The sequence below is a fragment of the Bos grunniens genome, chromosome 1 (assembly GCF_055505025.1).
Source record: "Bos grunniens cultivar Pamir isolate PY7600 chromosome 1, Bosgru_T2T1.0, whole genome shotgun sequence".
NCBI lineage: Eukaryota > Metazoa > Chordata > Mammalia > Artiodactyla > Bovidae > Bos > Bos grunniens.
In genome coordinates this window covers 51,270,171-51,292,069 of record NC_141165.1, presented here as the reverse complement: position 1 = coordinate 51,292,069, position 21,899 = coordinate 51,270,171, and the positions used below count along the sequence as shown (strand labels likewise).

At 41.1% G+C, this 21,899-nt stretch overlaps 1 long non-coding RNA gene across 1 annotated transcript; it reads right to left on the bottom strand.

Annotated features, from left to right (window-relative positions):
• Positions 1-7,580: 7,580 nt before the first annotated feature.
• On the bottom strand, positions 7,581-21,547 carry LOC147379438 (uncharacterized). Its single transcript, XR_015168874.1, has 3 exons — positions 21,291-21,547; positions 19,526-19,670; positions 7,581-8,709 (listed from the first exon to the last, which is right to left on the bottom strand). It is a non-coding gene; the product is annotated as an uncharacterized LOC147379438 (long non-coding RNA).
• Positions 21,548-21,899: the final 352 nt, after the last annotated feature.

The window sequence follows — 21,899 nt, the reverse complement described above, 5'->3', positions numbered from 1 at the left end:
AGAAACCAATTAAAATCTTAATCCCTGTATGGAGTGATTTTCTTTCTCTTCATTACTGTGCAGTCTTGCTGCTTGCTGATCCATCAGCAGCACTGTCAATGACAGTCCCTCTCTAATAACCTTTAATCCGTCTAACAGACTGAGCAATCAAACAGCTCAGTGAAAATTTACTTGAGTTCAACAAATTCTTGGTTACACTTACTAATATTTTCAAAAAGCTTCTAAGAGGGTAAGTGGTGGCCGAGAATATGATATTGATTCATGAGTTGCTTGGCATGTAGCTGCAAGTCTTAATTTCACGTACAAGGTTTTAGCTGTAGGCACTTTTACATCTGTTCACAACACAACAAACTTGTCCTCTAAAATCCTAGCAATGAATTTATTGCTGAAGTTTAGAGACTTTTCAGTAAAACCCATCCATGTCAGTAAAATTTATAGACAATAAACAATTTTTTGCACATGCGATATTTCAAGAGACTAAACTGTCAGATTTAGAATCAATTTATGTTTATTGAGCACAGACTGTGTGTCAAGCACTGTTTAAGGCAAAGTTACAAGCATTCTCTACACTGTTGCTGCAAACTCATAAGGGTAATAGATTAGATCCCACTTCACTGGTGAGGAAAACAAACTCGAGCCCCATGGGACTTACTGGAGATCACAAGCGTAGTAGTTGGTAAACCCAGGGTCTGAGCCTGGATCCTGATCTAAATCAGCTCTCTGCCTCAGCAGAACCATCCAGGGTGAGTAAGGGTTTCAGCATGACAGAGTGGTTAAGGTAGATTAAGCTTTAGGCAGAGATGTGTAACATCTAGCAATTCTTCTCTGATTAAAATGCCATGAGGGCTTCCCTGGTGGTCCAATGATGAAGAATCTGCCTGCCAACGCAGGAGACATCAGTCCCAGGTCTGGGAAGATTCCACGTGGCACGAGGCAACTAAGCCTGTGCACCACAACTACTGCAGCCCAGGCACCATAGAACCTGTGCTCTGCAACAAGAGAAGCCACTGCGATGAAAAACCTGAGAGCAACGACAAAGACCCAGTGCAGCCAAAAAAAGAACAGTCATGGATTAAGCCAATGAGAAGCCCAGATTGCTGGGATCTCATTGTGGCACTGCAGTTTGGCATCCTATTATTCAAAACTGAGTTGAAAGGAAGGACACCATCCAAAGCAAATGGGTGTTTCACCTGGTAAAATGATGCCCCCAGATGATGGAGGATGGCTAAATAGAAACCTCCTCACATCTCACTGCATAGGTTTAGAAGGCAACAAAAATAAGCAAAATAAAAGCACATATAAAATAATGATGTAGAGTGAAGTAAGTCAGACAGAGAAGGACAAATATATGACATCCCTTATATGTGGAATCTATAAAGAAAAGATACAAATGAACTTAAAAAACATAAACAGACTCATAGACTTAGAGAATGAACTTACAGTTGCTGGGGGAAGGAATGGTGGAAGGAATAGTTAGGGAGTTTGGGATGTACATGTACACACTGCTATATTTAAAATGTATAACCAACAAGAACCTACTGTATAGCATATAGAACACTGCCCAATGTTATGTGGCAGGTTGGACGCGAGCAGAGTTTGGGAGAGAGTGGATATATATATGTGTGTGTGTGTGTGTGTGTGTGCGTGTGTGTGTGTGTGTATGGCTGAGTCCTTCACTGTTCACCTGAAACTATCATAACATTGTTAATCGGCTATACCCCCAATGCACCAGCTTCCCTGGTGGCTCAGAGGGTAAAGCATCTGCCTACAATGCCGGAGACCCGGGTTTGATCCCTGGGTCAGGAAGATCCCCTGGAGAAGGAAATGATAACCCACTCCAGTACTCTTGCCTGGAAAACCCCATGGACTGAGAAGCCTGGTAGGCCCCAGTCCATGGGATCACAAAGAGTCGGACACTACTGAGCGACTTCACTTCACAATGCAACATAGAAAGTTTAAAAAAATAATAATGATGTAGAAAATTGTCTTGCAATGTTTAGTGACTAGATGATTGGATAGTCTACGGCTAGGGCATATATCAGAGAAGGCAATGGCACCCCACTCCAGTACTTTTGCCTGGAAAATCCCATGGATGGAGGAGCCTGGTAGGCTGCAGTCCATGGGGTCCCTAGAGTCAGACACGACTGAGCGACTTCACTTTCACTTTTCACTTTCATGCATTGGAGAAGGAAATGGCAACCCACTCCAGTGTTCTTGCCTGGAGAATCCCAAGGACGGAGAAGCCTGGTGGGCTGCCATCTATGGGGTCGCACAGAGTTGGACACGACTGAAGCGACTTAGCAGCAGCAGGGCATGTATCGGAGAAGGCAATGGCACCCCACTCCAGTACTCTTGCCTGGAAAATCCCATGGGCAGAGGAGCCTGGTGGGCTGCAGTCTATGGGGTTGCTAAGAATCAGACATGACTGAGTGACTTCCCTTTCACTTTTCACTTTCCTGCATTGGAGAAGGAAATGGCAATCACTCCAGTGTTCTTGCCTGGAGAATCCCAGGGATGGGGGAGCCTGGTGGGCTCCGTCTATGGGGTCGCACAGAGTTGGACACGACTGAAGTGACTTAGCAGGGCATGTATTTTGCAGTCTTTTTTTCCTTGTTTAATCTCATGATTCCTTGTCAACATAAGTAACTCTGGACTTTATTGGATCCTAAAACTGGCCCAAGGGTGCTTTAGCATGAGTCCCAGAGCCATATGGATAACAGATTACCCATTACTCTGGTTCCATGGCATGGAGTTCAGAATTACATCCAGCCCATGCTGTCCTAGTTTGGAGGGGTTAAAGGCAATGAACAAAGATTTTATTTATATTGGAGAAGGAAATGGCAACCCACTCCGGGGTTCTTGCCTGGGAAATCCCACGGACAGAGGAGGTTGGCAGGCTGCAGTCCATTGGGTCACAAAAGAGTCAGACATGACTTAGTGACTAAACAAACAACGTGAGTATGATATACTCCTGCAAATCTGGCATGTGTCCTGTGATTCCCTGAGAGTTGTGGTATACCTGGCCAGGGTGCAGTTGTCTCCAGCATGTACCCAAGCAAGACCAAGACATCCTGGACTGCTTTAGCATTAGGTATACGAGACTAGGTCTGACAGGCCTAGTCTTTGAAAGGTCTGATGGGAGCCTCATTTGCTCAGATTTAACATCCCCAACTGTGTATCTGCTGGTGTGGCCCCCTTGATGGGTTCTCAAGTAAAACACTTCTGACTGTTAATAGGAAATGAGAGTTGATGCCTCTACTGCCCAGCTAATCTATTCTAACTTCATGCTGCACCTTCAAATATGTAAACCTTGTTTGATTTACCCAAGTGTTGTCTGCTTCTGACTGTCCAGTCAGTGTGAGCCTATTATTCACATTTGTCAAGTTGGTGTGTGTGCAGAGCTAAATGTCTAAAATAATTCCCAGATCACTGATTTGCTGATTATAGACTCTTTGCAAAGGAGATGGGCAGATTTATGGTGAAACTGATACTCAGTTATGGTTCTTTTCCTTACAAAATGTAATGAATGAACCTTCAAGAAAAGATTTCTATCACGTCCATCTAAAATGAGTACTCTTTTATACGTATCACATAATCTTAAACTAAGTTCTGCTAAATAACTCACATAGAAAGGAAAGTCTAGGGCAAAACAGACATCAAAATTTATGAAATGTGAAATGTGCTGTAGCAGTAAAGCTTCTAGAAGGAGAGTGTTCGGGTAGCAACAGAGTCTAACATATTTTTGTATGTGATATTGTGATATGGAAGGAGAAAGCTTTCAAAAGTAATTTGAAAATAATTTAAAGATCTAGGTATAGGCCTGTATGAATTAATAATCTCCAGCAAGCATTTTTATCTGCAACATACAATGTTAAATTAACTTCCACTCAACAGAAAGCTGCTCCTTCCACTGGGTTTACGGCTGATGGAGCCCTCACTCCATTTCCAACATCCATTTAACCATTTACCCATATCTTTTACTGAGAAGTACGCCTTCCTTTCTATTTTATTGGCTAGTGGCTGTTTTCTCTCTGTGGATCCAGGCCAAATGGGGAAAAAATGAACAAGGTTATTATGTCTTTGAAAAATCTTTAAAAGGCTATATGACTCTTAACAGAGTCATATTTTCAAGGACCAAGTAAATTATTTGGGGATATATTACTCTCTGTTACAAAATAGCTTCATAGAGTTTAGCTATTTTGAAGGTTAGTACAGAGATTTGGTAAGCTTTGTGTTTCATTAATTTTCTGATTTTTGTAATTCACTTCTATTTGTAGTAGAAAGTATTGAGTCACAAAAGGAATAAAAATTCTTTCAGAGGCTCTCACGATGAGACAATGGGATTCCATTCATCAACCTTCTGGTTTCTACTCCCTTACTCCTTCAGTGGCCTTCCCATGTGGCTCAGTGATAAAGACTCCACCTGCTAAGCAGGACACTTGGGTTTGATCTCTGGGTCAGGAAGATCCCCTGGAGAAGGAAAAGGCAGTCCATTCGAGTATTCTTGCCTGGAAGATCCCATGGACAGAGAAGCCTAGCGAGGCTACAGTCCATGGAGTTTGCAAAGAGTCAGACATGACTTGGTGACTAAACAACTCCTTCAGTTAAAGATAATTAAATTAGCCAACTTAGTATTACCTTGGAATTATCAGTTAGGTCAGTTGTACCTTTTTAAATCTAGGGAGTAGATTTTTTTTTTAATGTTTTAAACCCTGAAATGCCACATCCACAGAAAATCACACAGATCTTAAGTGGTCCAGTTTAATGAATTTTCACAAACTGGACACAACTATGGAGACCATGCCAATTGAGAAAAAGAATGCAACCAGAGCACCGGTTGTGTCCCTTGCGCCCTTACCCCATTCTCCTGACTTTGACACTGTAGACTACTTTTGTCTGTTTTTGAGTTTATATAAATGGAAACAAACAGCATGTATTCTTTTGCTATCCTGTGCTTAGTCGCTTAGTTGTGTCTGACTCTTTGTGACCCCATGGACTGTAGCCAACCAGGCTCCTCTATCCATGGGGATTCTCCAGGCAAGGATACTGGAGTGAGTTCCCTTGCCCTCCTCCAGAGGATTTTCCCAACCCAGGGATCAAACCTAGGTTTCCCGCATTGTGGGCAGATTCTTTACTGTCTGAGCCATCAGGGAAGCCCATGTATACATTTGGGTCTGGTTTGTTTCACCTTTATGAGATTCGTCCATGTTGGTACATGTAACAATAGTGTGTTCATTCTCATTGAATATTATATGATTTATTTATCTATTATTGATGACTTGGGTTGCTTTTCATTCAGGGCTATTATGAATAGTGCTGCTGTGAACATTCTTATACATGTCTTTGGTGAACCTAGGTGTGCATTTCTGTTGGGGATTTATCTAGGAATTAATTGTCATAGATCTCATGTGGTATTGGCTATCTTTTCATTCTGGTAGGTTCAAAGGTATGTTGGAGTTGGCTCAGACCAGCTCTCAGGGACAAAAGGTTAAATTTGTAGTAAGTTTGACAACTGGTTGTTAAAAATAACCATTATTAAAAATTAACTTACATAAACGTAAGTAAGTTATATTAAAACAAAAGTATTCAAAATTTATCACCTCCTAATTACTGTACTACATTTGACTATCATTCTATGCTATTGAGTTTATTTATAGTAATTTTATCCTTGTGAGGGAAATACTATATAATACATAATGTTATATGCATCTCTTTAGCAATATCTTCTAGGTAGTTTGAGACTGACCACAGTGGAATATTTACACTATGAAAACTGGGACATGCCACTAATCAGGGCTTGATTTATACAGACTTCAGAAAGTGATGGGGGAAATATTAATAATGCAGATTAAACTTAAAATTTTCTTGTATGTAGTTGGTATCTTGTGAATAGCTAAAAAAATTATCAAAGCATGGTTGAATTACAGCCTTGGATAAGGATGCAAAAGTTCAGCAAAAATCAGAAAGAATTCTATAAGAATCAGTTGGCTGTATGGAATTTACAGTAAAGAGTATACACTGTATATTTTATTATTTGTCAATTTGTGATACGCACACATACAGACTTTTCCTCCTTCTAGAAAGCCAATTGTCGAACATTTACCAGGATACCTGCTGTCACATTATGATGTAATGTTTTCTTTCCCTGATGACTAAGAAAGTTGAACACATTTTCATAAGTTTATTGATCAGTAGAGTATCATTTTTTTGTAAAGTCCCTATTAATTTTAAGTCATTTTTCTTCTGTGTTCATTTCTCTATTGATTTGTAGGAATTCTTTATGTATTCTTGATAAAAGTCCTTTATTGAACATACATATTGCATAGGTCTTCTAGTGCTGTTTTTAAGTAGAGAAGTTCTTAATTTTCAGTTAGTACGGTCTTTTGCTCTGTGGTTAATGCTGTTCACGTCCAGTTTGAGAAATATTTGCAATCCCTGAGGTGGCCATGTTTTCTTCTAGAAACTTTGATGTTTTACCTTTCACATTTAGATGTGCAGTCCACTAGGAACTGATTTTTCTTTAAGGTGTGAGGTAGAAGCTAGGATTAATTTTTGTGTGTGTGCAGATGGACATCCAATAAGCTCAGAACCTTTTGTTGAAAAGATCATCTTTTCACCATTGTATTTTAGTATTCCTTTTGTCATAGCCAAGGGACTGTCAGCCTTTAAGTTTTACAGGACAGTTTTAAATCAATGAAACACTGAATTTTGGCATTTGCCAACCATCTTAGCAACTCATCCAAAAGAGATTTTATTTAAGTTTGTTAGGGAACAACTTGTCTCACCTCCAATCAACAATGTTTATTGATTTTCACTGTAAACAAGACTCTGGGCTGGCCTCTGAGAGCATAATCTCCTGCTCCCCGTGCCCATCAACTCTACACACAGTCCCTTTATTCTTTTATCTCTTTCTCAAGCACCTTGACCCTGAAAGTCATAAAATAAGAATTTCTGTCAACATCTTATTTTTCTAGAGATTTGTCATTATATCTTTTTGCTTTAAGTAACTTTCTTTCTTTCTTTATCTTTGGCTGTTCTGGGTCTTCAGCACTGCCTGGACTTTAGTTGCAGCAAGGGGAGGCTACTCTGTAATTCTGGTGTGTGGGCTTCTCATTGTGGTGGCTTCTTTGTTGCAAGCAGGGTCTCTAGGGTGTGTGAGCTTCAGTAGTTTTGGCATGTGGGCTCAGTAATTGTGGCCCACTGGCTCTAGAGCACAGGCTTAACAATTGTAGCACACAGGCTTAGTTGCACCACTGTATGTGAGATATTCCCAGATCAAGGGTCAAACCCCTGTCTCCTGCATTGGCAGACTCTTCACCACTGAGCCACCAGGGAAGCTCTTTATCATTAGATCTTTTGATAATTTTGCAAATTACTTTCTCTCAAATATTTATTTTATAAAATTAAAGTAAATTCTAATAACACATTCAGATTATCTGTTGAACAAATCAATATTTACTTTATAAACCTGTGAGAAAGAGTATATTTGTCAATAAAGAGTGACCCTTTTTTTTTTTTTTCCAAAATAGGAAACAACAGATTTCCTTGACAGAATGACAACTTGGTTATTCGAATTTATAGAACAAAACAACTTAGAAGTAATTAAAATCAATAAAATTCATTCAGGAAGAACATATGAATGAGAACATAATTTATTACATAAGTGAATTAATTTCTTAATTCTGTTATTGATTTTATTGTTCAGGAAGAAAGCAAAAGCTCCACATTGCAATTGTCATGTAATTGTGGATAGATTTTCTGTTCTTTCTGTTTGATTGCAAAATGTACCTAATCTTTCACTAGAGGGCATCTTTACTCCATTTGGTCTTTTGTAAAAATAAACGGCAACTAATATTTTGCTTAATGTTGTCATGTTACCTTTTAACCTCTCCTGATCCTAAGGAGAAAGTTGTGGCTGATCCTGATACTAAAAGAACTCTTAGAAACACACACACTATCTTCTTATTAACAGTTCTAGCATTAATAACTCATACTATTATGAATAGTAATTTTCCTTTACCCTTATAGGTTCTGTGATCAGACCCCTTGAAATAAAAGACATATTAAAAAGAGAAAAACACACAGAAGTTTATTAACACATATATCATGTATACATGGGAGATACCCACGAAAACTGAGTAAAATACCCTGAAATGGCCCAATCCATCACTTGAAATACTATCTTCAGCTAAAGACAAAAGAAAGATGCTGGGGACTAGGGGGGCCACTTACAGGAGGTTATCAGGAAAGACACAGCAAACTGGGTAAGGTTGTTACGCAGATTTAAGCCAGCACCTTCTTCATGGATGAGTTTTGTGATTTAGAGTCATTCTCTTCCTGGTACAGAGAGGAAGGCACCGTAATCAATGGAGATTTCCCTTAGAAAAGGGTAAATTCAGCTCTGTTTTGGAGCTTCTCCTGTGTCTGCTGTTTCTTAAAAAATAATAATAATAATAATCAGTTCAAAATAATCCTTATGCCAAAGAGGTATATTTTGGAGTGGCATATTCTGCTACTTTTCATTCCATCCTTTGAAAGTTCCCTACTAAGTTTCACTGTCTTTGTGAAGTTGGTAGTCTCACTGAACTAGTCTCTTAGTACTGAGAATAGGTCAGTTCAGTTACAGAGTTGTGTCTCACTTCAGAAGGTGGTGTAAGGGACGAAAAATAATTTCCCCTCTATCCTCCCAGGTTGTTGGCTGAGACCCACCTGTAATAAATAGAGTAACAGGAGATAAACAAATGTAATTATATGGGAGCCCCCTCCCCCCACCCCCCTACAAAGACATGAAACTCAAATTGAGCAAAGCAGGACACTTTTCTACTGTTGTAGCCATGCGTTCCAGGAAACAAACTCACTTAGGAGTGCAATGCAGATAGTGGAGTGCAGTTTATTACACCAGCGGGCCCAAGGCAGAGTCTCCTCTTAGCCAAGGACCCTGACCAGTTTTTGTGAAAACCTTATATACCCTCATCCAAGGTAAGGAGCATTGGCTGCGCTTTGCTGGAGCAGCCGTGAAGAGATACCCCATGCCCAAGGTAAGAGAAACCCAAGTAAGATGGTAGGTGTTGCAAGAGGGCATCAGAGGGCAGACACACTGAAACCAAAAAACTAGTCAATCTAATCACACTAGGACCACAGCCTTGTCTAATTCAATGAAACTAAGCCATGCCCATGGGGCAACCCAAGATGCGCGGGTCATGGTGGAAAGGTCTGACAGAATGTGGTCCACTGGAGAAGGGAATGGCACACCACTTCAGTATTCTTGCTTTGAGAACCCCATGAACAGTATGAAAAGGCAAAATGATAGGATACTGAAAGAGAAACTCCCCAGGTCAGTAGGTGCCCAATATGCTACTGGAGGTCAGTGGAGAAATAACTCCAGAAAGAATGAAGGGATGGAGCCAAAGCAAAAAGAATATCCAGCTGTGGATGTGACTGGTGATAGAAGCAAGGTCCGATGCTGTAAAGAGCAATATTGCATAGGAACCTGGAATGTCAGGTCCATGAATCAAGGCAAATTGGAAGTGGTCAAACAAGAGATGGCAAGAGTGAATGTCGACATTCTAGGAATCAGCGAACTCAAATGGACTGGAATGGGTGAATTTAACTCAGATGACCATTATATCTACTACTGCAGGCAGGAATCCCTCAGAAGAAATGGAGTAGCCATCATGGTCAACAAAAGAGTCCAAAATGTAGTACTTGGATGCAATCACAAAAACGACAGAATGATCTCTGTTCGTTTCCAAGGCAAACCATTCAATATCACAGTAATCCAAGTCTATGCCTCAACCAGTAATGCTGAAGAAGCTGAAGTTGAACAGTTCTATGAAGACAAACAAGACCTTTTAGAACTAACACCCAAAAAAGATGTCCTTTTCATTATAGGGGACCAGAATGCAAAAGTAGGAAGTCAAGAAACACTTGGAGTAACAGGCAAATTTGGCCTTGGAATATGGAATGAAGCAGGGCAAAGACTAATAGAGTTTTGCCAAGAAAATGCACTGGTCATAACAAACACCCTCTTCCAGCAACACAAGAGAAGACTCTATACATGGACATCACCAGATGGTCAACACCAAAATCAGATTGATTATATTCTTTGCAGCCAAAGATGGAGAAGCTCTATACAGTCAGCAAAAACAAGACCAGGAGCTGACTGTGGCTCAGACCATGAACTCCTTATTGCCAAATTCAGACTTAAATTGAAGAAAGTAGGGAAAACCACTAGACCATTCAGGTATGACCTAAATCAAATCCCTTATGATTGTACAGTGGAAGTGAGAAATAGATTTAAGGGCCTAGATCTGACAGATAGAGTGCCTGATGAACTATGGAATGAGGTCCGTGACACTGTACAGGAGACAGGGATCAAGACCATCCCCATGGAAAAGAAATGCAAAAAAGCAAAATGACTGTCTAGGGAGGCCTTACAAATAGCTATGAAAAGAAGAGAAGTGAAAAGCAAAGGAGAAAAGGAAAGATATAAACATCTGAATGCAGAGTTCCAAAGAATAGCAAGAAGAGATAAGAAAGCCTTCCTCAGAGATCAATGCAAAGAAATAGAGGAAAACAACAGAATGGGAAAGACTAGAGATCTCTTCAAGAAATTCAGAGATACCAAAGGAACATTTCATGCAAAGATGGTCTCGATAAAGGACAGAAATGGTATGGACCTAACAGAAGCAGAAGATATTAAGAAGAGATGGCAAGAATACACAGAAGAACTGTACAAAAAAGATCTTCATGACCCAGATAATCACGATGGTGTGACCGCTCACCTAGAGACAGACATCCTGGAATGTGAAGTCAAGTGGGCCTTAGAAAGCATCACTACGAACAAAGCTAGTGGAGGTGATAGAATTCCAGTTGAGCTATTTCAAATCCTGAAAGATGATGCTGTGAAAGTGCTGCACTCAGTATGCCAGCAAATTTGGAAAACTCAGCAGTGGCCACAGGACTGGAAAAGGTCAGTTTTCATTCCAATTCCAAAGAAGGCTATACCAAAGAATGCTCAAACTACCGCACAATTGCACTCATCTCACACGCTAGTAAAGTAATGCTCAAAATTCTCCAAGCCAGGCTTCAGAAATATGTGAACCGTGAACTTCCTGAGGTTCAAGCTGGTTTTAGAAAAGGCAGAGGAACCAGAGATCAAATTGCCAACATCTGCTGGATCACGGAAAAAGCAAGAGAGTTCCAGAAAAACTGCTTTATTGACTATGCCAAAGCCTTTGACTGTGTGGATCACAATCAACTGTGGAAAATTCTGAAAGAGATGGAAATACCAGACCACCTGATCTGCCTCTTGAGAAATCTGTATGCAGGTCAGGAAGCAACAGTTAGAACTAGACATGGAACAACAGACTGGTTCCAAATAGGAAAAGGAGTTCGTCAAGGCTGTATATTGTCACCCTGTTTATTTAATTTATATGCGGAGTACATCATGAGAAACGCGGACTGGAAGAAACACAAGCTGGAATCAAGATTGCTGGGAGAAATATCAATAACCTCAGATATGCAGATGACATCACCCTTATGGCAGAAAGTGAAGAGGAACTCAAAAGCCTCTTGATGAAGGTGAAAGTGGGGAGTGGAAAAGTTGGCTTAAAGCTCAACATTCAGAAAACGAAGATCATGGCATCTGGTCCCATCACTTCATGGGAAATAGATGAGGAAACAGTGGAAACAGTGTCACACTTTATTTTTCTGGGCTCCAAAATCACTGCAGATGGTGACTGCAGCCATGAAATTAAAAGACGCTTGCTTCTTGGAAGGAAAGTTATGACCAACCTAGATAGCATATTGAAAAGCAGAGACATTACTTTGCCAACAAAGGTTCGTCTAGTCAAAGCTATGGTTTTTTCTGTGGTCATGTATGGATGTGAGAGTTGGACTGTGAAGAAAGCTGAGCGCCGAAGAATTGATGCTTTTGAACTGTGGTGTTGGAGAAGACTCTTGAGAGTCCCTTGGACTGCAAGGAGATCCAACCAGTCCATTCTGAGGGAGATCAGCCCTGGGATTTCTTTGGAAGGAATGATGCTAAAGCTGAAACTCCAGTACTTTGGCCACCTCATGCGAAGAGTTGACTCATTGGAAAAGACTCTGATGCTGGGAAGGATTGGGGGCAAGAGGAGAAGGGGACGACAGAGGATGAGATGGCTGGATGGCATCACTGACTCGATGGACATGAGTCTGAGTGAACTCTGGGAGTTGGTGATGGACAGGGAGGCCTGGCGTACTGGGATTCATGGGGTCGCAAAGAGTCAGAGACGACTGAGTGACTGATGTGTGATGTGATGTATATACCCTAAGTGTACATGCTCAAACTCACCTCCCCAAATTCTCTGAAACTAGTCTGAACAAAGGAAAAGAAAGATACAATCAAAGTTAACCCATGATTCATATGACTTATGCCTAGGTAGTTTATAGTGGACAATTATCAATAGGCCTTTGGTCATACCCCAATAAGCATAATAGAATTTATGATTCTATTTGGTTACACAGATAATTAGAATATTCATTTAGGCGACGGAGATTCTAGGTATGAGCCCTGGGGCTCTTCCATCTGTTGGGGGGGGGGCTCTGGTTTTCCAGTTGATATGTCCTTTCCATAGATACTGGGCATATAGCTCAAAGTCCACAGTCCATCCCAAGATGGAGTCCTGCTTTCAAGATGGAGCCTGTTCTATCTGTTTCCTCCTTCAATACATTTTTGACAAAGAAACAATAAACGTGAAAAATTGACAAGACAGGAGGGTAGTAACATGATGAAGTAGCAAGGTTTGTTTCTACAGCTTTCTTGGCCCTAAATTCCCTGTCTTTGGTGATAAAAATGCCTTCTACCCTCCTGGTACAGGGAGGGTACCTTGTACATGAGAGATTGATCTCATACTTTTAGGGGGGGACAAAGTAAGGTCAGAGTTCTTGTATCAGCCATTTCTAAAGTAACTTTAATTCAAAATAATCAATATACTGATGTGGCGTATTTTAGGGTGACATATTCTGAACCCCTATGGCTATAGGTGATATATCTGGGCTCCAAAAGTGAGGTTTATATGGTTCAAGCCAATAGGTATTTAATAAGAGGCATTTCTAGGGAAACAAAATAGTAACAAAGGTTGGTAATTGAAAGAGACTGTAAGTCCAATTTCTGAGTTCTGAGGGGAGCCAGTGATTTTGAGATATTTGGGTGTGAAGCATCTTTTGTGGTTTGAATCTCTCTGGTGGTGTCATCAGGTATCCAAGGAACTTTATGTGTGGCCCACACATCAACAGGCATGAAGGCTGGCCACACAGGAACTGTTGCAGTGATTCCTCTGAAGTTTGTATCAAGTTTTCCAGCTTCGGTTTGCAGAGAAAAGGGCAGCCTTTGTTCTCAGTGACTTTAAGTCAGATGAACGGAAGAAAATTAGAAATGTTAGCTTGAAGAGTCATCACAAGATATTTGAAATTAGAAGAATTCAGTATGCAGCCTAATTTACAGGTAGATAAAAAATCTCAAAGACAATTTACAGGACTAGATTCTGGTATCCACCGAATGTGTGCTATTGAATAATAATTCTCACAGGTTGCTTACTGGTCACAAGAGTAAAAAACAGCTAACTATGCAAATAACACCTTGACCAGAAAATCAAAATGAGCACAAATTATCACAAATGAGGGACTGAGGACACAATGCCACTAATGTATCCAGGATGCAAAATCTGAAACTAATGATGAGGAAATATTAGACAAGCTCAAAATAAGACAAATTCCACTTTTTTATTTTACAAGGTCTATATTTTTCCAAAATATTAAGGTCATAAAAGTCAATGAAAAGCCAAGGAAATGTTCCATATTAAGGGAGGCTAAAGTCCATTCTAAAGGAGATCATTCCTGGGTCTTCTTTGGGAGGACTGATCCTAAAGCTGAAACTCTAATACTTTGCCCACCTCATGTGAAGAGTTGACTCATTGGAAAAGACGCTGATGCTGGGAGGGATTGGGGGCAGAAGGAGAAGGGGACCACAGAGGATTAGATGGCTGGATGGCACCACCGACTCGATGTACATGAGTTTAGGTGAACTCCGGGAGTTGGTGATGGACAGGGAGGCCTGGCGTGCTGCGATTCATGGGGTCGCAAAGAATCGGACACAACTGAGCAACTGAACTGAACTGAACTGAAAGAGATGTTACAGCTAAGTACAGTTGGCCCTTGAACAGCGAGGGAATTAGAGGTATCAATCTTCCTCACAGTCGAAAGTCTACAGTTAGCTTTACAATGGTCCATGCATATCTGAAGTTCAGTATCCTCAGATTCAACCAACTGTGGACGATGCAGTACTGTAGTATGTATTCAGTGAAAGAAATCCCTGTATACGTGGACTCACGAAGTTCAAACCCATGTTATTCAAGGGTCTGCTATATAATAACCTAGCTCTAGATTGGACCCTCTGCTGGAAAGGAAATATTTGCTATAAATATATTATTGGGTCAATTGACAAAATTGGAACGTGGATGGTAGATTTAGGAAATATAATTATATCCAGATTAAGTGTACTAAAGTTGATAACAGTACTATGATTATATGAGAGGGATATCCTTGTTCTTTGTAAGGTTAAATTAATTAAATAGGAAACCATTAGACTGAGGTGCTTTGCCTGCATAAGCACACCACAGCCTAGGTCTGTAAATGCTTCAAGGTGGAGAACTCAAAACCAAAGGACAACCAGTCACCAGCAGCAAACTAGGCTTTTACAAATGAGGCAGTCAAATAATTTCCTTGCTTTGTTTCTACCTGTTCTCTATAAAAATCTTTCCCTGAGTCCTGTTGGTGGAGAACTCCTTTCTCCTTCTGGTTTGGTATTGCCTGATTGGAATAGTATAAACTCTTAATATTTTTAATATGCCTTAGTTTGTCTTTTAATAATTCATACAAACTGAAGTATTAGGGGTAAATACAGTGGGGAAAAAGGTGGTTCAGAACATACACACATTCAATGAGTTTATATCTGTATATCTATCTTGATATTGATATAGATATATAGAGCGATGAGGGGACTAATAATCTACCAGAATGGCATAAAGATAACCTTCAATGATAAAAATTTGAGCAAAATATGCATTAGGATATCTTATCTGAATTGCCAGTATCTGACTAAAGTAAAGCCCCCCAAAATGCAGCTGCCATTTAACATCCCTCCAAAGGAGTTGCACGTTTGGGAGAAAATGGAATTCTAGTACCAGGAGGTAAGAATTCAGCGCCATAAATTCCCTTCCAGGGGAGTTTCCAGCCAGGAAGGAGGTTCCCCAATAGCATCAGGATGAAAAAGCCAAGTAGAATCTTTTGTACTTTTCAACTAAAGTCCTTAACCACCCCCAACCTTTTCCTCTATTAAGCTGCTATACAAACTGTTATGAGTGGTCCTACATGTATATAAATAATTGTCTTTCCTCCTGGAATGTGGCTATTGTCAGTTAATTCCCAGACCTCCACCACCCCACTCTGAGGTGGTAGAGCAACAGTGCTTCCCCCAATAAAGAGCAAAAGATAAAGCAAATGAGGCAAAATGTAAATAACAGGGGAATCTGATGGAAGGCTTATGGGTGTTCTTTGTACTATTCTTGCAAGTTTTCTGTGAGTTTGAAACCATATCCAAATAAAAAGTTTTAAAAACTAAAAAACAGAGATACTCATTGAAATAATGTCTGTAATAGCAAAAAAAGAAAAAAGTATTCAATAATTTTTATGTATCCATTCAATGTCATCATCAAAGCTGATGTTTTTAAAATGTTCTTTAACATGGGAGGATGTAACATAAATATTCCTTAAAAAAAAAAAAAAGAAATGAAAGCAATCTATACAGGATGATGCCAGTTAGGTCAAACACTAAATGGTTTATGTATTTACCCAGGGTATTAAATAATGTAAGAGTCTCATGAAATTGTTTGCAGCTTCATAATTGGAAACCCAGAATTATTCTGAACAGCTCTCAGATAAGATCAGATCAGTCGCTCAGTCGTGTCTGACTCTTTGAGACCCCATGAATGGCAGCATGCCAGGCCTCCCTGTCCATCACCAACTCCCGGAGTTCACTCAGACTCATGTCCATCGAGTCAGTGATGCCATCCAGCCACCTCATCCTCTGTCGTCCCCTTCTCCTCTTGCCCCCAATCCTTCCCAGCATCAGAGTCTTTTCCAATGAGTCAACTCTTCGCATGAGGTGGCCAAAGTACTGGAGTTTCAGCTTTAGCATCATTCCTTCCAAAGAAATCCCAGGGCTGATCTCCCTCAGAATGGACTGGTTGGATCTCCTTGCAGTCCAAGGGACTCTCAAGAGTCTTCTCCAACACCACGGTTCAAAAGCATCAGTTCTTCGGCGCTCAGCATTCTTCACAGTCCAACTCTCACATCCATACATGACCACAGAAAAAACCATAGCTTTGACTAGACGAACCTTTGTTGGCAAAGTAATGTCTCTGCTTTTGAATATGCTATCTAGGATGGTCATAACTTTCCTTCCAAGAAGCAAGTGTCTTTTAATTTCATGGCTGCAGTCACCATCTGCAGTGATTTTGGAGCCCCAAAAAATAAAGTGTGACACTGTTTCCACTGTTTCCCCATCTATTTCCCATGATGTAATGGGACCGGATGCCATGATCTTCATTCTCTGAATGTTGAGCTTTAAGCCAACTTTTTCACTCTCCACTTTCACCTTCATCAAGAGGCTTTTGAGTTCCTCTTCACTTTCTGCCATAAGGGTGGTGTCATCTGCATATCTGAGGTTATTGAGATTTCTCCCAGCAATCTTGATTCCAGCTTGTGTTTCTTCCAGTCCAGCGTTTCTCATGATGTACTCTGCATATAAATTAAATAAACAGGGTGACAATATACAGCCTTGACATACTCCTTTTCCTATTTGGAACCAGTCTGTTGTTCCATGTCCAGTTCTAACTGTTGTTTCCTGACCTGCATACAGATTTCTCAAGAGGCAGGTCAGGTGTTCTGGTATTTCCATCTCTTTCATAATTTTCCACAGTTGATTGTGATCCACACAGTCAAAGGCTTTGGCATAGTCAATAAAGCAGAAATAGATGCTTTTCTGGAACTCTCTTGCTTTTTCCGTGATCCAGCGGATGTTGGCAACTTGATCTCTGGTTCCCCTGCCTTTTCTGAAACCAGCTTGAACATCAGGAAGTTCATGGTTCACATATTGCTGAAGCCTGGCTTGGAGAATTTTGAGCATTACTTTACTAGCGTGTGAGATGAGTGCAATTGTGCAGTCGTTTGAGCATTCTTTGGCATTGCCTTTCTTTGGGATTGGAATGAAAACTGACCTTTTCCAGTCCTGTGGCCACTGCTGAGTTTTCCAAATTTGCTGGCATATTGAGTGCAGCACTTTCACAGCATCATCTTTCAGGATTTGAAATAGTTCAACTGGAATTCTATCACCTCCACTAGCTTTGTTCGTAGTGACGCTTTCTAAGGCCCACTTGACTTCACATTCCAGGATGTCTAGCTCTAGATCAGTGATCACACCATCATGATTATCTGGGTCGTGAAGATCTTTTTTGTACAGTTCTTCTGTGTATTCTTGCCATCTCTTCTTAATATCTTCTGCTTCTCTTAGGTCCATACCATTTCTGTCCTTTATCGAGACCATCTTTGCATGAAATGTTCCTTTGGTATCTCTGATTTTCTTGAAGAGATCCCTAGTCTTTCCCATTCTGTTGTTTTCCTCTATTTCTTTGCATTGATCGCTGAGGAAGGCTTTCTTATCTCTTCTTGCTATTCTTTGGAACTCTGCATTCAGATGTTTATATCTTTCCTTTTCTCCTTTGCTTTTCACTTCTCTTCTTTTCATAGCTATTTGTAAGGCCTCCCCAGACAGTCATTTTGCTTTTTTGCATTTCTTTTCCATGGGAATGGTCTTGATCACTGTCTCCTGTACAATGTCACGAACCTCATTCCATAGCTCATCAGGCACTCTATCTATCACATCTAGGCCCTTAAATCTATTTCTCACTTCCACTGTACAATCATAAGGGATTTCATTTAGGTCTTATCTGAATGGTCTAATGATTTTCCGTACTTCTTCAATTTAAGTCTGAATTTGGCAATAAGGAGTTCCTGATCTGAGCCACAGTCAGCTCCTGGTCTTGTTTTTGCTGACTGTATAGAGCTTCTCCATCTTTGGCTGCAAAGAATATAATCAATCTGATTTTGGTGTTGACCATCTGTGATGTCCATGTATAGAGTCTTCTCTTGTGTTGTTGGAAGAGCGTGTTTGCTATGACCAGTGCATTTTCTTGGCAAAACTCTATTAGTCTTTGCCCTGCTTCATTCCATATTCCAAGGCCAAATTTGCCTGTTACTCCAGGTGTTTCTTGACTTCCTACTTTTGCATTCCGGTCCCCTATAATGAAAAGGACATCTTTTTTGGGTGTTAGTTCTAAAAGGTCTTGTAGGTCTTCATAGAACCGTTCAACTTCAGCTTCTTCAGCGTTACTGGTTGGGGCATAGACTTGGATTACTGTGATATTGAATGGTTTGCCTTGGAAACGAACAGAGATCATTCTGTCGTTTTTGTGATTGCATCCAAGTACTACATTTTGGACTCTTTTGTTGACCATGATGGCTACTCCATTTCTTCTGAGGGATTCCTGCCTGCAGTAGTAGATATAATGGTCATCTGAGTTAAATTCACCCATTCCAGACCATTTCAGTTCGCTGATTCCTAGAATGTTGACATTCATTCTTGCCATCTCTTGTTTGACCACTTCCAATTTGCCTTGATTCATGGACCTGACATTCCAGGTTCCTATGCAATATTGCTCTTTACAGCATCGGACCTTGCTTCTATCACCAGTCACGTCCAGAGCTGGATATTCTTTTTGCTTTGGCTCCATCCCTTCATTCTTTCTGGAGTTATTTCTCCACTGACCTCCAGTAGCATATTGGGCACCTACTGACCTGGGGAGTTTCTCTTTCAGTATCCTATCATTTTGCCTTTTCATACTGTTCATGGGGTTCTCAAGGCAAGAATACTGAAGTGGTTTGCCATTCCCTTCTCCAGTTGACCACATTCTCTCAGATCTCTCCACCATGACCCGCCCGTCCTGTGTTGCCCCACGGGAATGGCTTAGTTTCATTGAGTTAGACAAGGCTGTGGTCCTAGTGTGATTAGATTGACTAGTTTTTTGGTTTCAGTGTGTCTGCCCTCTGATGCCCTCTTGCAACACCTACCCTCTTACTTGGGTTTCTCTTACCTTGGGCCTAGGGTATCTCTTCATGGCTGCTCCAGCAAAGCGCAGCCAATGCTCCTTACCTTGAACGAGGGGTATCTCCTCACCGCTGCTGTTTCTGATCTTCAATGTGGGATAGCTCCTCTAGGCCCTCCTGTGCCCACGCAGCCACAGCATGGGGTTGGTCCTCCCGGCCACAGCCACTGGCCTCGGGCATGGGGTTGCTCCTCCTGCCCACCGCCCCTGGCCTCGGGCTTAAGGGCGTGGGGTATCTCCTCCCAGCCGCCCCCCCCGACCTTGGACGTGGGGTAGCTCCTCTCGGCCGTTCCTGCACTGTCGCAGTCTGGCACTCTCGGCTGCTGCCCCTGGCCTCGGACGTGGGGTAACTCCTCTCGGCCGCACTTAGCGTGCAGGTGAACAGCTCTAGGAGTTAAGATATGTCTGCGGAGGGAAAGTAGAAGAGCAGTACCACATTTCTCCTTGTCTCTCTGGTTCCAAATTTCTGCTTTTAATAAATAAATCCCATCTCTATTCTCTAGAGTATAGTCCCCAGTATAAGGCACATCTTTTTCTTGCTTTATTTCTAAAGGATAAAATAAATCATTTGCATGTACTAGGGAAATAAAAGTCCTGCAAATGAAGAGAGACCCCTCGACATCAATGCAGAAAAGAAAACTAATTTAGTACTTGAGATATTATAATTTATGAGAGATATATATTTGGTCAGTCAGATGACCAGAATATGTTTCTCATGTATATTTGATCTCTATCCACAGGTCCTAACTCATAGGCCCCAAAACCCTTGGAATTTCATCAGTGTGGAGAGTGATAAAGTTATCTTTTATGTCAATGAGGTGACAGTGAAACCAACAATGAAAGGGTTGGAAATTTTAATCCTACTCCCAACCTCCAGGGAGGGGAGAAGGGCTGGAAGTTAAACCAGTCATCAATGACTGGTGATTTAATCAATCATGCCTATGTAATGAAGCCTCCATATAAACCCAAAAGAATGGAATTTGGAGAGCTTCCTGGTTATGAACATGTGGAGATTGGAGAGAGTGTGGAGCCTGGGGAGGGCATGGGAGCGCTGCACCATTTTCCTGTGCTGTGCCCTATATATCATTTCCATCTGGCTGTTCCTGAGTTATATCCTTTTCTAACAAACCGGTAATATAGTAAGTAAAATGTTTCTCTGAGTTCTGTGAGCTGCTCTAGCAAATTAATTGAACCCAAGTAGGATGTCATCACTGACTCGGTGGATGTGAGTCTGAGTGAACTCCTGGAGTTGGTGATGGACAGGGAGGCCTGGCATGCTGCGATTCATGGGGTCGCAAAGAGTGGGACGCGACTGAGCAACTGAACTGAACTGAGGATGTCGTGGGAACTTCTGATTTATAGCCAGTTTGTTAGAAGCTCAGGGGTACAAGCCTGGGCTTGTGATTAGTGTTTGAAGTGTGTGTCTTATGGTGGGGAGGTGAGGCAGGCGTGGGCTATCTTATAGGATTTGTTAAAACACGAAACTCAACTGAGTAAATGTAAAGGTTTAATTGACTGTATTCAGTGTTTCACGCAGTATCCCATCTAGCAGACAGAAAGGAGCTCCAAGGAGCTATATAAAATGAAGCACTTTTATAGGCAAAAGGGGGGCTGGAAGAGAAAGTTTCTAGCAACGAGTAGATTATATCAGGCAAGGTCACATTCTGGTGTGGGAAGGTGGGCTCTATCAGGCAGATTACCTTACTAGTGCCGACCAGGCATGCCTCAGAGATACGGTGGTTTGGTTCTAAACCACTGCGATAAAGGGAGTAAAATAAAGGGAGATTTTTTTTTTTACTTTCCAGTGCATCTACAAGTTATATTTGCACTATACTGTAATTTATTAAGTGTGCAATAGCATTATGTCTGAAAAAACAGCATACATACTGATGCCTGGTATATGTATTGTGTACTGGTACTAAATCAAATCTCAGAGACAGAGTTTTGAGTGAAGTAGAAAAGAATAGCTTGATTCAGGCAAAGGGGGACACAGTGGGCTTGTGCTCTCAAAAACTGTGTCCTCACCAGGGGGAATTTGGTGAGGAATTTTATAGCAGTGGTTCAAGGGTGGGGTTGCCAGTCAGGGTGAGTGCAGGGCCTGCAGGCCTTCGATCTTGCCTCAGGCAGTCTCCTGTTGAGCTGCTGTGGTTCTCAAGGTTATCAAACTGTGACCTTCTCTCTGGAATAAAGAATGCCTCATCAGAGTTAATGTCTTTCTTTTGTTAGGGGGTTAAGTTCTGCAGGAGAACTCAAAGATATTGTTATGTATACCCAAGCCCATGCAACAGTGAAGACCCGGGCCAGTCAGAACTGCATAAATAAATAAATTAAAAAATTTAAAATACTTTATGGGAATTCCCTGGTGATCCAGTGGTTAGGACTTTGCACTATCACTGCTGAGGGCCTGTGTTCTACCCCTGGTTGGGGAACTAAGAACCCACAAGGCATAGGATGTGGCTGGGGAAAAAATTAAAGTACTACTAAAGATGACCCAGATAACCACGATGATGTGATCACACACCTAGAGCCAGAAATCCTGAAATGCGAAGTCAAGTGGGCCTTAGCATCACTATGAAAAAAGCTAGTGGAGATGATAGAATTTCAGTTGAGCTATTTCAGATCCTAAAAGATGAT